We start from the raw sequence: 13,809 nt of genomic DNA on the forward strand, positions 1-13,809 counted from the left end.
GAACTGTTATGTCAATATCAAGGAGTGCAGATTTAAAGGTAATCCATCATTTACATTATTGGGTTGTACCAGAAAGGGTTTCTTTTATTGTTGAATTGTATACCTTTTCAGTTGAAGCATAAATTCTCCGAGCAAAAGCTCACACTGAGTATAGTTATTTCAAGTCCAAAGATGAAAGGCTTTCTGTTTCTTGAAATAAGCATGTCTACAATCATCATTGAACCAGGATTTGTCTTTCACTTGACACCTTAACACACAAGCAGGGATAAGCATGTCAATTATAATGACTAGATTCTCATTCAAAGGAGCAACAGGCTTGACACTATTATACAATTGTGGCCAATTCAAGCCCAAAAGATCACTCAAAATGCCATTCCAGTTTGCCTGAGATTTTATATAAATCTTACGTGATACATCTGAGGCAGGCTGCTCAGTCTTCACTATTAATGAAATCAAGCCATGATTATATGTCCTAGATGGAGAACCAACCTTCCTTACTAGTTATTATGCCAGAGTGTCTACCAGGTCCAAGCATTTACCAGACTGGTGAATAGCTTCACATATGATTTTCTCACAGGCTGATTTAGAGGCAAAGTCCAAAGCTCTTAAGCCATGGCGATCAGTAGGAGAAACAGAATTTAACCACTCCCTATGGTAAGCATTGAAATCACCAACAAAAACAAAAGAGGTCTTTCTATCATCTTTTATCTTAGCCATAAGAGTAAGAAGACAGTTGAAGATAGAATCATCCATGTCTGGAACTCGGTAGATCGAACACAAATAGTTGTTGTTATGTCTGTCACAAACTTTTATTACCTGAATCTCATGACATACATCAACATTCATAGCAGAACTTATGAGAAGCAGGGTACTCAGTCCTAATATACACTGCTATTCCCCTGGCCCTAGTTATGACATCCTTTTTCAAAATTATTGGCTTCCTAAAGCCAGTTATAAGGAAAATAGATGAGTGCCTCATATTAGACTCAAGTTTCTGAGCACAAGCAAATACCATACTGTCTGGACGCAACTGTAGGGTCTTGAATTTTTCAATATTAAACTTACCCGGTGATCATATAGCTGTCAGCTCTGCTGCCCGACAGAAAAACCTAAGGACGAAATACGCCAGCGATCGCTATATAGGTGGGGGTGTACATCAACAGCGCCATCTGTCGAGCAGGTACTCAAGTACTCCATGTCAACACAGAACCAATTTTCTCTCTGTCGTGCCACCGGCGGGACCTACTAAATGCGCTGTTGTTTTCTGGATTGATTTTCACGTTATTTGGTGAAGTATTCATTTCTGGTTATTAGCTATCGCTGTGCAGAAGTTATCTTCAATACTTCCTTGCATTCTTTTATTGGATTTTGGATTATTTGTTGACGACTTGGATAGATTTTGAATTCCCCCCTTTGACTAATTCAAGATGTCTGACCCTTCTCAAGTCCCCAAGTACAGGAAGTGTAGCGCTAGGGACTGTTCAAGGCGTCATCCGAAGGCCTCTATCGATCCGCACACCGTTTGTTCCAATTGTAGGGGTAAAGCCTGTCAATTGGAAGATCGATGTGAGGAATGCGTTGGGCTTTCGGAATTCGATTTTCAAGAATTCCTGAAATATGCACGTAGGCTAGAGAAGGATAGAATCAGGAGGAGTTCGTCTCGCTCAGTTGATTTTTCCTCTCCCCATGCCCCACAACCTATTCCTTCCCCTGTAGTGGTTGCACCCGACCCCCCTGCTAGCTCTCATCAACCTTCGATGGCAGATATGATGCGTGCCATCCAGGCTCTGGGTGAGAGAGTCGAGTCATTGGCGAATGACCGCAATCAACTCATGGCTGACGTCAGGGAGTTGAAAGGTAAGAGTGCAGTGGGAAGTGAAGTGAGTGTTTGTGCAGTGAAAAGTGTCAGTGTTACGCATGAGGGTGCGTCTGTTCGTGCCTGTCGTCCTCCCAGTCCGGGACCTCTTGCAAGCTCCCAAGCTCAGGGGAGAAGCAATGTCGTACGATCAAAGGGTTCGACAGGCTTTAATCAGCGGACAGACGTTCCCTCCGTGGTTTCGGACGTATCTTGCCTAGACCGTCCCACCCACAAGAAGACGAGTGAGCCCGTTCATTCCTCGTCTGCGGAAGAGGTTTCACGCCAGAAACGATGGACCAAGGTCTCACGGCCTCTTAAACGCAAGGTCCCTTCCGAGCTAGTCCAACGGCCCAGGTGTAGCCACTGGGTCAGTTCGGACTCGCTGCAGTCCTCCGACGACTGCACACCTCCTAAGAGAGGCAAAGTGGTACCGCAACAGGCAGTAACTCCGTCTGTTGCCGCACCAGCTGCGGTAGACCCTAAGTGGTCTTTGCTACAGTCTATGCAGACTCAGTTAGCTTCCTTCATGCAGGAGTATCGTGCGGAGAAGGTTGACGCTGCACCCGTTAGCCTACAACCATCCACGGTTGTGCGCCCAGCAGACGCTGAGGCTGCCTGCTCCCGCACTCCAGCTGTGAGAGCTCCTCCACCCATGCGCAGTCGACCCTGCCAGACGCATGTTGACGTTCACAGACGCACGGAACCCTCCGTTGACGTGCGTGTGCTACCACAACAACAGGAGGGTGGAGTTAAGCTGCCGTGTTTTGACGCGGTGCGTCAGCCTCCGCAACCCACGGTGGTCTCCGCTATCCGACCACAGTCAGGAGTAGACTCTTTGCGCACCCACTCAGCTATGGTTGTTGCCAGTTCTCAGACTGACCAACAGTTGCATGACGTTGGGTCCAGTGCAGCCACGCATGCACCCGTGCTGCCGGACTCAGCCGTCCAGCTTTTACCTACTCCTTTGCCGCTTCCTCCTCAACATTCAGACGATGGACTCTCTGATGATGACGAAGCTGCACATCTTGACGACCAACACTCGGACATCGACGAACCCAAGACCACGCCTCCCTCCTTAGACTTTAGGAAAGTGCTTGCGCTGTTCAAGGATTTATATCCGGATCAGTTTGTGTCTGCAGCACCACGCTCGCCTCCCTCTGAGTTCGCTTTAGGCATGCAGTCAGCAGCTCCTGCCTTTACGAAGCTCGTACTCGCTCGCTCGTCCAAGAGAGGTTTAAGGGTACTGGGAGAGTGGTTGCAGTCCAAAAAGCAACTTGGGAAGACAACCTTCATGTTTCCCCCGGCCAAGCTTGCTTCCAGATCTAGCGTCTGGTATGCCACGGGAGAAGTTCTCGGCTTGGGAGTTCCTGCCTCTGCCCAGGGCGACTTCTCAAGTCTGGTAGACTCTCCCCGCAGGCTGGCTATGAGACGCTCCAAGATTTGCTGGACTCCTTCGGATATGGACCATCTTATGAAAGGAGTTTTCCGTGCATTCGAAGTCTTTAACTTCTTGGACTGGTGTTTGGGAGCGTTGAGCAGGAAGACCTCCCCTTCTGATAAGGAAACTTCCATGCTCATTATGTCCTGCATGGACAAAGCCATACGGGATGGTTCTAGTGAGCTTGCGGCTTCTTTCGTGTCCGGGGTCCTCAAGAAGCGGGATCACCTTTGCTCCTTCTTGTCAGCTGGAGTCACCCCATGTCAAAAGTCGGAACTTATGTTTGCTCCGCTCTCGAAGTGTCTCTTCCCTGAAGAGTTGATCAAGGAGATTGCCGCCTCCTTGATCCAGAAAGACACTCATGACCTGGTGGCGTCATCCGCACGCAAAGCCACCCCTTTGCCCTCAGTGCCTAGACCCAGGATGGACACTCCAGCGTCAAGGTTCATTCCGCCCTTTCGTGGCAGAGCCTCCAGCAGAGGAGGTGCTCGTGCCGAAAGTCAACGTGGGAGCAAGAAGAAGGGTTCCAAGTCCTCTAGAGGCAGAGTCTGACTGCCACCTTCTTCAGACAGCAGTGGGAGCCAGGCTCAAGAACTACTGGCAGGCCTGGGAGAACAGGGGCGCAGACGCACAGTCTGTGAAGTTACTCAGAGAGGGGTACAGGATTCCATTCTTGCGCAAGCCCCCTCTAGCAACAACTCCCATCGACCTCTCTCCCAGGTACAGAGAGGAGGACAAGAGACTAGCTTTACAGCAAGAGGTGTCTCTCTTACTACAAAAGGGAGCGGTAGTCATAGTCCGGGACCATCAATCCCCGGGCTTCTACAACCGTCTCTTCTTAGTGGCGAAGAAGACAGGAGGGTGGAGACCGGTGCTAGACGTCAGTGCTCTGAATGTCTTTGTCACAAAGCAGACGTTCACCATGGAGACGACAAAGTCGGTTCTAGCATCGGTCAGGAAGGAAGATTGGATGGTCTCGTTAGACCTAAAGGACGCTTACTTTCACGTCCCCATCCACCCAGATTCCCAACCTTTTCTAAGGTTCGTTTTCGGGAAGGTGGTATACCAGTTCCAAGCCCTGTGCTTTGGCCTAAGCACGGCACCTCTAGTTTTTACCAAACTGATGAGGAATATTGCCAAATTCCTGCATTTAGCAAACATCAGAGCCTCCCTCTATTTGGACGACTGGCTTTTAAGAGCTGCGTCAAGTCGTCGCTGTCTGGAGAATCTAAAGTGGACTCTGGATCTGACCACGGAATTGGGTCTCCTGGTCAATATGGAAAAGTCCCAACTCGTCCCATCCCAAACTATAGTATACCTAGGAATGGAGATTCAGAGTCAAGCTTTTCGGGCTTTTCCGTCGGCCCCCAGAATCAGTCAAGCCCAAGAATGCATCCAGAACATGCTGAAGAATGACCGATGTTCAGTCAGACAGTGGATGAGTCTGATAGGGACGCTTTCATCACTGGACCAGTTCATCGCGTTAGGGAGACTCCACCTCCGACCCCTTCAATTTCACCTAGCTGTTCACTGGAGAAAGGACAAGACGCTAGAAGCGGTCTCGGTTCCTATTTCCGAGAAGATGAAGTCTTCACTGACTTGGTGGAAGAACAACATTCTCCTCAGGGAGGGTCTGCCACTGGCGGTTCAGACCCCCGACCACCTTCTCTTCTCGGACGCATCGGACACGGGCTGGGGTGCGACATTGGACGGTCGGGAATGCTCGGGCACGTGGAATGCGGATCAAAGAACGTTGCACATCAACTGCAAGGAGCTACTGGCAGTTCATCTGGCCTTGAGAAGCTTCAAGTCCCTCCTTCTAGGCAAGGTGGTGGAGGTGAACTCCGACAACACCACAGCCTTGGCGTACATCTCCAAGCAAGGAGGGACTCATTCGATGACGTTGTACGAGATCGCAAGGGACCTCCTCACCTGGTCAAGAGATCGAAACATATCCCTAGTAACGAGGTTCATTCAAGGCGACATGAATGTCATGGCAGACCGCCTCAGCCGGAAGGGTCAAATCATCCCAACAGAGTGGACCCTTCACAAGAATGTTTGCAACAGACTATGGGCCTTATGGGGTCAGCCTACCATAGATCTGTTCGCAACCTCGATGACCAAGAGGCTCCCAATTTATTGCTCACCGATTCCGGACCCAGCAGCAGTTCACATAGATGCTTTTCTTCTGGATTGGTCCCATCTAGACCTTTATGCGTTCCCCCCGTTCAAGATTGTCAACAGAGTACTGCAGAAGTTCGCCTCTCACGAAGGGACAAGGTTGACGTTGGTTGCTCCCCTCTGGCCCGCGAGAGAATGGTTCACCGAGGTACTGCAATGGCTAGTAGACGTTCCCAGAACACTTCCTCTAAGAGTGGACCTTCTGCGTCAGCCGCATGTAAAGAAGGTACACCCAAGCCTCCACGCTCTTCGCCTGACTGCCTTCAGACTATCGAAAGACTCTCGAGAGCTAGAGGCTTTTCGAAGGAGGCAGCCAGAGCGATTGCTAGAGCAAGGAGGACATCCACTCTCAAAGTCTACCAGTCGAAGTGGGAAGTCTTCCGAAGCTGGTGCAAGTCGAAATCAGTATCCTCAACCAGTACCTCTGTAACTCAGATAGCTGACTTCCTTTTATACCTAAGGAAGGAAAGATCCCTTTCAGCTCCCACGATCAAAGGTTACAGAAGCATGTTGGCAGCAGTCTTCCGTCACAGAGGCTTAGATCTTTCCAACAACAAAGATCTACAGGACCTCCTTAAGTCTTTTGAGACCTCGAAGGAGCGTCGGTTGGCCACACCAGGTTGGAACTTAGACGTGGTACTAAGGTTCCTTATGTCAGCAAGGTTCGAACCACTTCAATCAGCCTCTTTTAAAGATCTCACTTTGAAGACTCTTTTCCTCGTCTGCTTAGCAACAGCTAAAAGAGTCAGTGAGATACACGCCTTCAGCAGGAACATTGGATTTACATCTGAAACGGCTACATGTTCCTTACAGCTTGGTTTTTTAGCTAAAAACGAACTTCCTTCTCGTCCTTGGCCCAAATCGTTCGATATTCCAAGCCTTGCTAATTTGGTTGGAAATGAACAAGAAAGAGTACTATGCCCTGTAAGAGCTCTTAAGTACTATTTGAGACGTACTAAGCAATTACGTGGACAGTCAGAAGCTTTATGGTGCGCCATTAAGAAACCTTCTTTACCTATGTCGAAGAATGCAGTTTCTTATTATATCAGACTTTTGATTCGAGAAGCTCATTCCCATCTGAATGAGGAGGACCATGCTTTGCTGAAGGTAAGGACACATGAAGTTAGAGCTGTCGCAACTTCAGTGGCCTTCAAACAAAACAGATCTCTGCAGAGTGTAATGGATGCAACCTATTGGAGAAGCAAGTCAGTGTTCGCATCATTTTACCTTAAAGATGTCCAGTCTCTTTACGAGAACTGCTACACCCTGGGACCATTCGTAGCAGCGAGTGCAGTAGTGGGTGAGGGCTCAACCACTACATTCCCCTAATCCCATAACCTTTTTAATCTTTCTCTTGAAATGTTTTTTATTGTTTTTTTGGGTTGTCCGGAAGGCTAAGAAGCCTTTCGCATCCTGGTTGATTTGGCGGGTGGTCAAATTCTTTCTTGAGAAGCGCCTAGATTAGAGGTTTTGATGAGGTCCTTTAGTATGGGTTGCAACCCTTCATACTTCAGCTCCTAGGAGTCGCTCAGCATCCTATGAGGATCGCGAGGCTCAGTAAGGAAGACGTACTTAAAAAGGCAGAGTAATTGTTCAAGTCGACTTCCTTACCAGGTACTTATTAATTTTATGTTTGTTATTTTGAATAACTGCTAAAATGAAATACGAAATACTTAGCTCTTAATGTTAACATATATGCTGGTCTCTACCCACCCCCCTGGGTGTGAATCAGCTATATGATCACCGGGTAAGTTTAATATTGAAAAATGTTATTTTCATTAGTAAAATAAATTTTTGAATATACTTACCCGGTGATCATAAATTAAAGGACCCACCCTTCCTCCCCAATAGAGACCCAGTGGGCAGAGGAGAAAATTGGTTCTGTGTTGACATGGAGTACTTGAGTACCTGCTCGACAGATGGCGCTGTTGATGTACACCCCCACCTGTATAGCGATCGCTGGCGTATTTCGTCCTTAGGTTTTTCTGTCGGGCAGCAGAGCTGACAGCTATATGATCACCGGGTAAGTATATTCAAAAATTTATTTTACTAATGAAAATAACATATTTGCATGCAGACCACGAATATAAACCCTTGTCCCTTAATAGGAGTATGATTTCAGCAAAGCTGGAAACTTGCTCGTTGAAATTTATAACAAGGTGTCAGTAGTTACTGATGGATGGCAGAAAGGCCCTCCCCCTGCCAGCTCACTGAGTATCCACTTTGACTTCAGCCACCGAGTACGGACGTAATCTTGCTGTGACCAAACTTAGCTGTATTTATTCTTTTTCTTTATCTTTCCAGATTGCTGTGCGACTGTTGTAATGGAGAAACCACGAGCGGGCATGCTGTCCTGCTCAGGCATATTAGATCGCAAGTGCTGCACTTTCATGAGCAGGAGCTCTGTAGTTATTAATTTTTGTGTCTTTCATGCAGATGTCATGATTGCATACAGTCATTCCCCTGTAAGGAGTGTAGGAAGTAGCTGTTTGTACAGTGGCTGGAGTATGGCAAAAGAAGGAAAAAGAAGTTTAAAGCGAGATTCTTCTCCTTTGGGGTGTTCCTCAAAGTTAAAAGAAATCCACTAGACCTCTGTTATCTCTCTCTGATACTTGTGCTTCTGAACCTTCTCAGTCTCCCTCCTCTGGCGGGATTACGATGAAGGATGATGACTTAGACCCATGTTAGGGAAAGCTCCTAGTGAAGCATTCTTATCTGGTTCCCTCAGAGAGGCAGATAATCCAAGTCCTTCATCTTAAAGTGATGAAGAGAGTGACGCTATTAAGGACAGTGCCCTAAGGATAATGTGGCCTTCCTTAGGTCTTAAGGGCATTGTATATACAGAGAAGCTACTGCAAGCCCTAACAACATTAGGAATAGATTCTCTTCCGCTGCTTCATCTTCCTCTGCCACCCTGTTGAGGAAGCCACTGATAGGACCCTATCTGTCTCGCTTTGGACTCCTGAAGTTGCAGCTTCACCTTCCTCAGCACCATTATTACCAACTAAGGAATCTTCAATGAAGTCTTCAAATAAGGTAATGAAACTCCTCAAACATCCCTCTCCTCATCGTCTGCGGTGGAGTATCTTGGTATTACACATGGTTCAAAAGGCACTTTTAACCTTCACAGCCCCCTACACAAAGACATGGTAAGGGTACCTTCAGTTCCCCTTGTGGGTCAACCTCACCAGCTGTTAGATGATGTACCCTCACCTCTTCCAAAAATTAATCTTCTAAGACTTCCCATCACTGAGGATAAGAAAGATCTTCTGATGTTTGCGAGATAAATTGCGTGTCTTCACCTGTTAGTGCCCACTTACCTGGTCATGAGCATTCTCCTATTAATGAACACTTTCCTGTTTATGCACAATCTCCCATCTGCTCACATGCTCACTTATTGGCACATGCTCTCTTATTTGTGCACTCGCTCACCTAATCTGGAACACATCTGATCCTGGACACTCACTTGTTTGTGTGGGGATGTTCATCTGTTCAGATGTGCTCATCTGTTCTTGTATGCTTTACTGTTCACACACACACCAGTTAGCGTGCAATCATTAGGGCATGACTTCAGCTACTCACCTGCTAGTGCTTATTCATCTATTCATGTGTGCATCCATCTTTTCATGAGTGCTCAACTGTTTGTGCGCACACTTCTATTGGTCTCAGTCTCAGTCACTTGTTAGTGTGCGCACTCATATGCACATGAGCGCTTACCTGTTTGTTTGCATGTGTCATGCAAACTCACGAGATCCTGAACTCGTAAATGTTTATGTATGCCTAGTGTTAGCTTGCACTCATATGTTGTTATGTACACTCTCTAATGTTAACTCATGCTCTACTATTCGTGCTCACTCTTCTGTTGGCCCAAACGCCAGTTTTGGATCTCTCTTGTTTTTGTATGCTAAACTGTTAGGCCGCAAGTGCACTTGCTTGTTCTTGGGCTTTTGTCTTAGAAAGTACTCACCTGTTATGCTCGGTTTAACATTTACACTCACTCTCATTTTAACGCGCACACTTCTGTTATAGAGTGCTCACCTGTTCGAGGGAACTTATCTGTTCCTGCGTGAACACCTGTTTGCGCGGGCTCATCAGTTAGCACATACTGTATGCATGTATTCAAGCGATTCTTGTTTGCACGCACTGGATAATAGGCTCACGCTCATCAATTTGCTCATTCATCTGTTTGCATGCTCTCACCATTTGGTATGTGATCCTCTTCAACCGCTCACTCTCATCCTCGGGTAAAATAACCCTTACATCCTTCACCTCCTGGGAGCCCATGTTTACCAGAAAGTAGAGATTCTAGAGGTCGACAGAGACTCACAAGTAAACAGTCACTATGAACAAAGTCTTTGTTTACAAGGAAGGACTAATCCTACCTGTTATATGTAGATTAAATTTTGTGTACATTATGTTATTAAGACCTGTGAGGAAGGTTATTTTTACATATTAATTGTTAGAAAAGATAAAAACCTTGTAATAATATGTTACTCAAAGATGTTATATTTGTAATTTATTTTATGTCAGCACCTGCCAGCACCTGCTAGAGGTGCGTATTGCGTGATGCAGTGTAGCTCTGGATATTCTAGAGTCCATCAAGAATTTTCCAATGAAAATGGATCTCAATTTAAAGGACAAGCGATGAGTTAGAGAGGAGAGAGGATTCGTTTTCTCTGTGAATATTGCTCTTTTGTTGGATACATTTCACTTACACCTGCCAATTACCCAAAATTTTGTACTTCATTCACAATATTTCAATTATTTATGAACAGATAAGGAATTCTTGGATGATCAAATATCTTTTTCCTGTTTATCATCATCTTTTATACCTAAAATTACCACCTTAAAAATCCTTCAAAATTCCGATCTGAGTTTCATCGTCATTTGTCTCTCACTTCATGGAGACTTTTAGAGCTATAGCCTTCATCAGCATACATTTTTAAAAAAAAAACTATGATTAACTTTGTGAACTGTTAGTATTTAATATTGTAAATTATTGTAAGTACTTATATTTAATATTAAATATAGTTTTAATGTTAAGGTTTGCTGGCTATTATTTTCTATCGCTGTTAGTGATTTGCTATTTTCTTTGCTAAATCTATTATTAAGGGAATAAAACTTTTAATCAGATTTTACATAATCTACTTGTGTAATAGCTTACTGTAACACTAGCTACCAGATAGGACAAGCTCAAGGTCTCCATGACCCCATTAAAAAGATTCCTCATTGGCGGAGGAGAAACAGCATAAGGACGGATCGGTCTGCAGGTTGTCCCAATACAACCGAGTGAGTGCTAAAGAGGTATAGGCCTTCGCTCTATTACCCAAGTCTAGTGCAGGAACCAAGGTCACTTTGAAGGCAGTTTGATGTCATTGGAATACCATTCTGGTGCAGTATTAGGACCGGACAAAAAGCCATTAGAACATCCTTATGAATGGGGTAACTACTCCAGGAGCTTCTTCCTCCCAAAGATCTGTTGATTTCATTCAGCCCTTTCAACCTCATAATGGAAAGCCCAAAAAGGGAAGGGGTGGGCAAAAAACCAGAGGAGTCTAGGGAAGGCATTCCCCTCCTGCTACTGCCACTATTGGTGTATGGCTGTCAAGCCACTGGGCAAGGTGGCAGTAATGGGGATTGGACAGTAAGTGCCTTTCGTGATAGATACCGCCTCCCATTCCTTGGCTCTAGCCCTCCCCTCCTCTCCTTTGGACTGCGACGATGTGGTTGCCATGCCACCTGAGCTGAAAAATACATCACCCTTCAATCATAAGTGAGGAAGATGCTGGAAAAAGGTGCACTGCAGCTATTAAGAGATGAATCTTAAGGCTTTTATGGTCACCTGTTCCTCGTGGCAAAGTCAACTAGAGCTAGAGACAGGTCATCTACCTCTCCATACTGAACGAGTTTGCATTACAGACCCTGTTCAAGATGAAGACGGTGAGCAGTGTACAAGCTGCAATCTGAAGGAACAACTTCTGCTCTCTTTTTGGCCTGAGAGGTGCATATTTCTAGATACCAGTTTATTAATCTAACAGGAGGTTCCTCTGCTTCATCCTTGGGGGAAAAGTCTTCCAGTTCAAAGTACTGTGCTTCGGACTGTTGACCACTCCACAGGTGTTTAATTGAGTGTTTACACTTGTCTCATCTTGAGGTCACATCACTGGGATACGTCCTCGAAGGTACCAAGTCGATTGTCTGATCCTGTCCTCCTCTCAGAGATAGCTCCTTCAACATTGAGGCAAGCTTCCTTCCTTTTGTCGCATTCCAAGTAGTGTGGTAATACTAGAGAAGTCCAGTCTAATCTCTCTTTGAAACAGCTAAGGTCCAAACTCACCTATTTCATCTGAAGGGCTGACTCTGATAGTATGCTATCAGGTCATGAACCAGGTAAAGTTGCCTCGTCCTTAAAATTTTTCCAATACATGTCCTTTGAAAGCTCACAGCCTTACTCGGGATGGAAATCTTCAAGAGTGTTTTTTTCAAACATTACTTGCGTCAATTGGAAGAGATTAAACACTTTGTGGTGGCTGCTGGTAGTGTGATTAAACCAGCTTCTTAAGTGTTGTGCATGGACTCTCACAGACTGTATAATTGGGACTTTTCAGCCTGGATTGTGTAAGGTGAATAATATTCTTATTTGCAATGTGTGTGCTAAATATATATATATAGTAAAAAGTCAAAGGTGATATTCTCCTCTTAGTTTTTGAATGTTATTGTTGTGTTACTCTGTTACATAATTCTGGGGTTGAACACTTCTGTTTTCTACATATTCAATGTACATATTGTTGCACCAATTATTGTTACATTTTTGCATTTCCTTTATATGGACCTACTGTTCACAATAAAAGCAGTGTACCTCCATTTTTTAACCCTTTATTTTACAGACGTCGGTCTGATAGATTACTGGGGACATATATTTTATTCATAGTGAGTTGGACTGTGCAGTTAAATTCCTTTGCTCCTATGGGATTTACTAAAAACTCGCTTGTCTTCATAAATTGGGACTATTGTCCCACCTGCTATGTGGAAGTGTAGACACACCTATTCCTGACACACTATTATCATGGGACCTTTTCCTTATATAGTTAGTGAGAATTCTAGGAACTCAAATGGGTTAAAAACTCCATCTGGCCACAACGGAGAATATTAATTCTCTAGTACACTTCCACCAGGACGACATAGCTTGAGGACAAAAAATGGATTTTGACGTAGGAAAAAATCTACATTTAGGTGAGATAGTCCTGTCGTCCTGATAGACCCACCCGTTACTTTTCATCCCCTTCCAATTCTCAGTGTGAGGCTTCGCCTCATGCGATGCCTGTTACTGGAATGACGAACCGGCGAACATGTTTACAAAAGCACACTGGGATTTGAGTTGTATCGGCTCTCTCGCCCACGTATCCAATCCTATCCCCTATCCTTCGAAACAAGGTTAACTCTATTCAGGGAACGATAGCCATGGCTATTTTTAAACACGTCCCTGTTTCATACACGATATCTCTCGGGATATTCGCTCCAGGGAATAGAAACCTGTGATACTTCTTAGGTAAAATTCTCTGGTATATCACTCGCAGAAATATCCCAAGTAGAAAGCTGCCTTTGAGGAACTTCCGTTAGGAGAACATTGCTATCTCATGCCTCACAACCGAGTGTATCCCAGTCCGTTTCTTGAAATTATCCAGCCAGCCACGACTGGCTTTGAATGTTTCCGCTGGTGTCGAATTCTCCCCTTTCTCAGCTGCTTGCTTCCCTTTCAAGTCATCCTAGATTCTACTGGCCTTCTCGCATATGATCGTCTCGGTCACGCTATCTCCCACCAACTGTTTCTCCTTTATCCAGATCAAAAGAAGCCTCTCCATCTCGTCGTGAATATCACTCTGCGGCTTGGAAAGGATGGTTACTCCTTTGGAAGGCTTGGTGCTCTTTATAGCATCCTTCTGCTTGAGGATGGTACATATAGTCGATGTACAGTACTCCTCTCGTAATGGCGCACCACCTCAGTCATTCTTACGCCACTCTCATGTTTTGTGATTATTTCATGCTTCATCTCCATTGTCATCATACGCTTTTTCTTCTCACTACCCTTGTTTGCACTCGCTTTGGACCCATTGTTTATTTAATGAATTATTCACTGATTCACACAAAAAACACGTAAAAAAAGGAAACAATACGGCCGATGCTCGGAGATAACTTTACGCGACGGAGATCCAACGGAAAGATGGAGTGATGCTGTCCTCATGAGCAGCCTCTTGCACACGCGGCCACCTGGCGGCCGCATAGTGAACTACTGTACCTCGTATCTCAGAATATAAATTTGCTCAGAACTCTC

The sequence above is a fragment of the Palaemon carinicauda genome, chromosome 26 (genome assembly GCF_036898095.1).
Source record: "Palaemon carinicauda isolate YSFRI2023 chromosome 26, ASM3689809v2, whole genome shotgun sequence".
NCBI classification, from domain to species: Eukaryota; Metazoa; Arthropoda; class Malacostraca; order Decapoda; family Palaemonidae; genus Palaemon; species Palaemon carinicauda.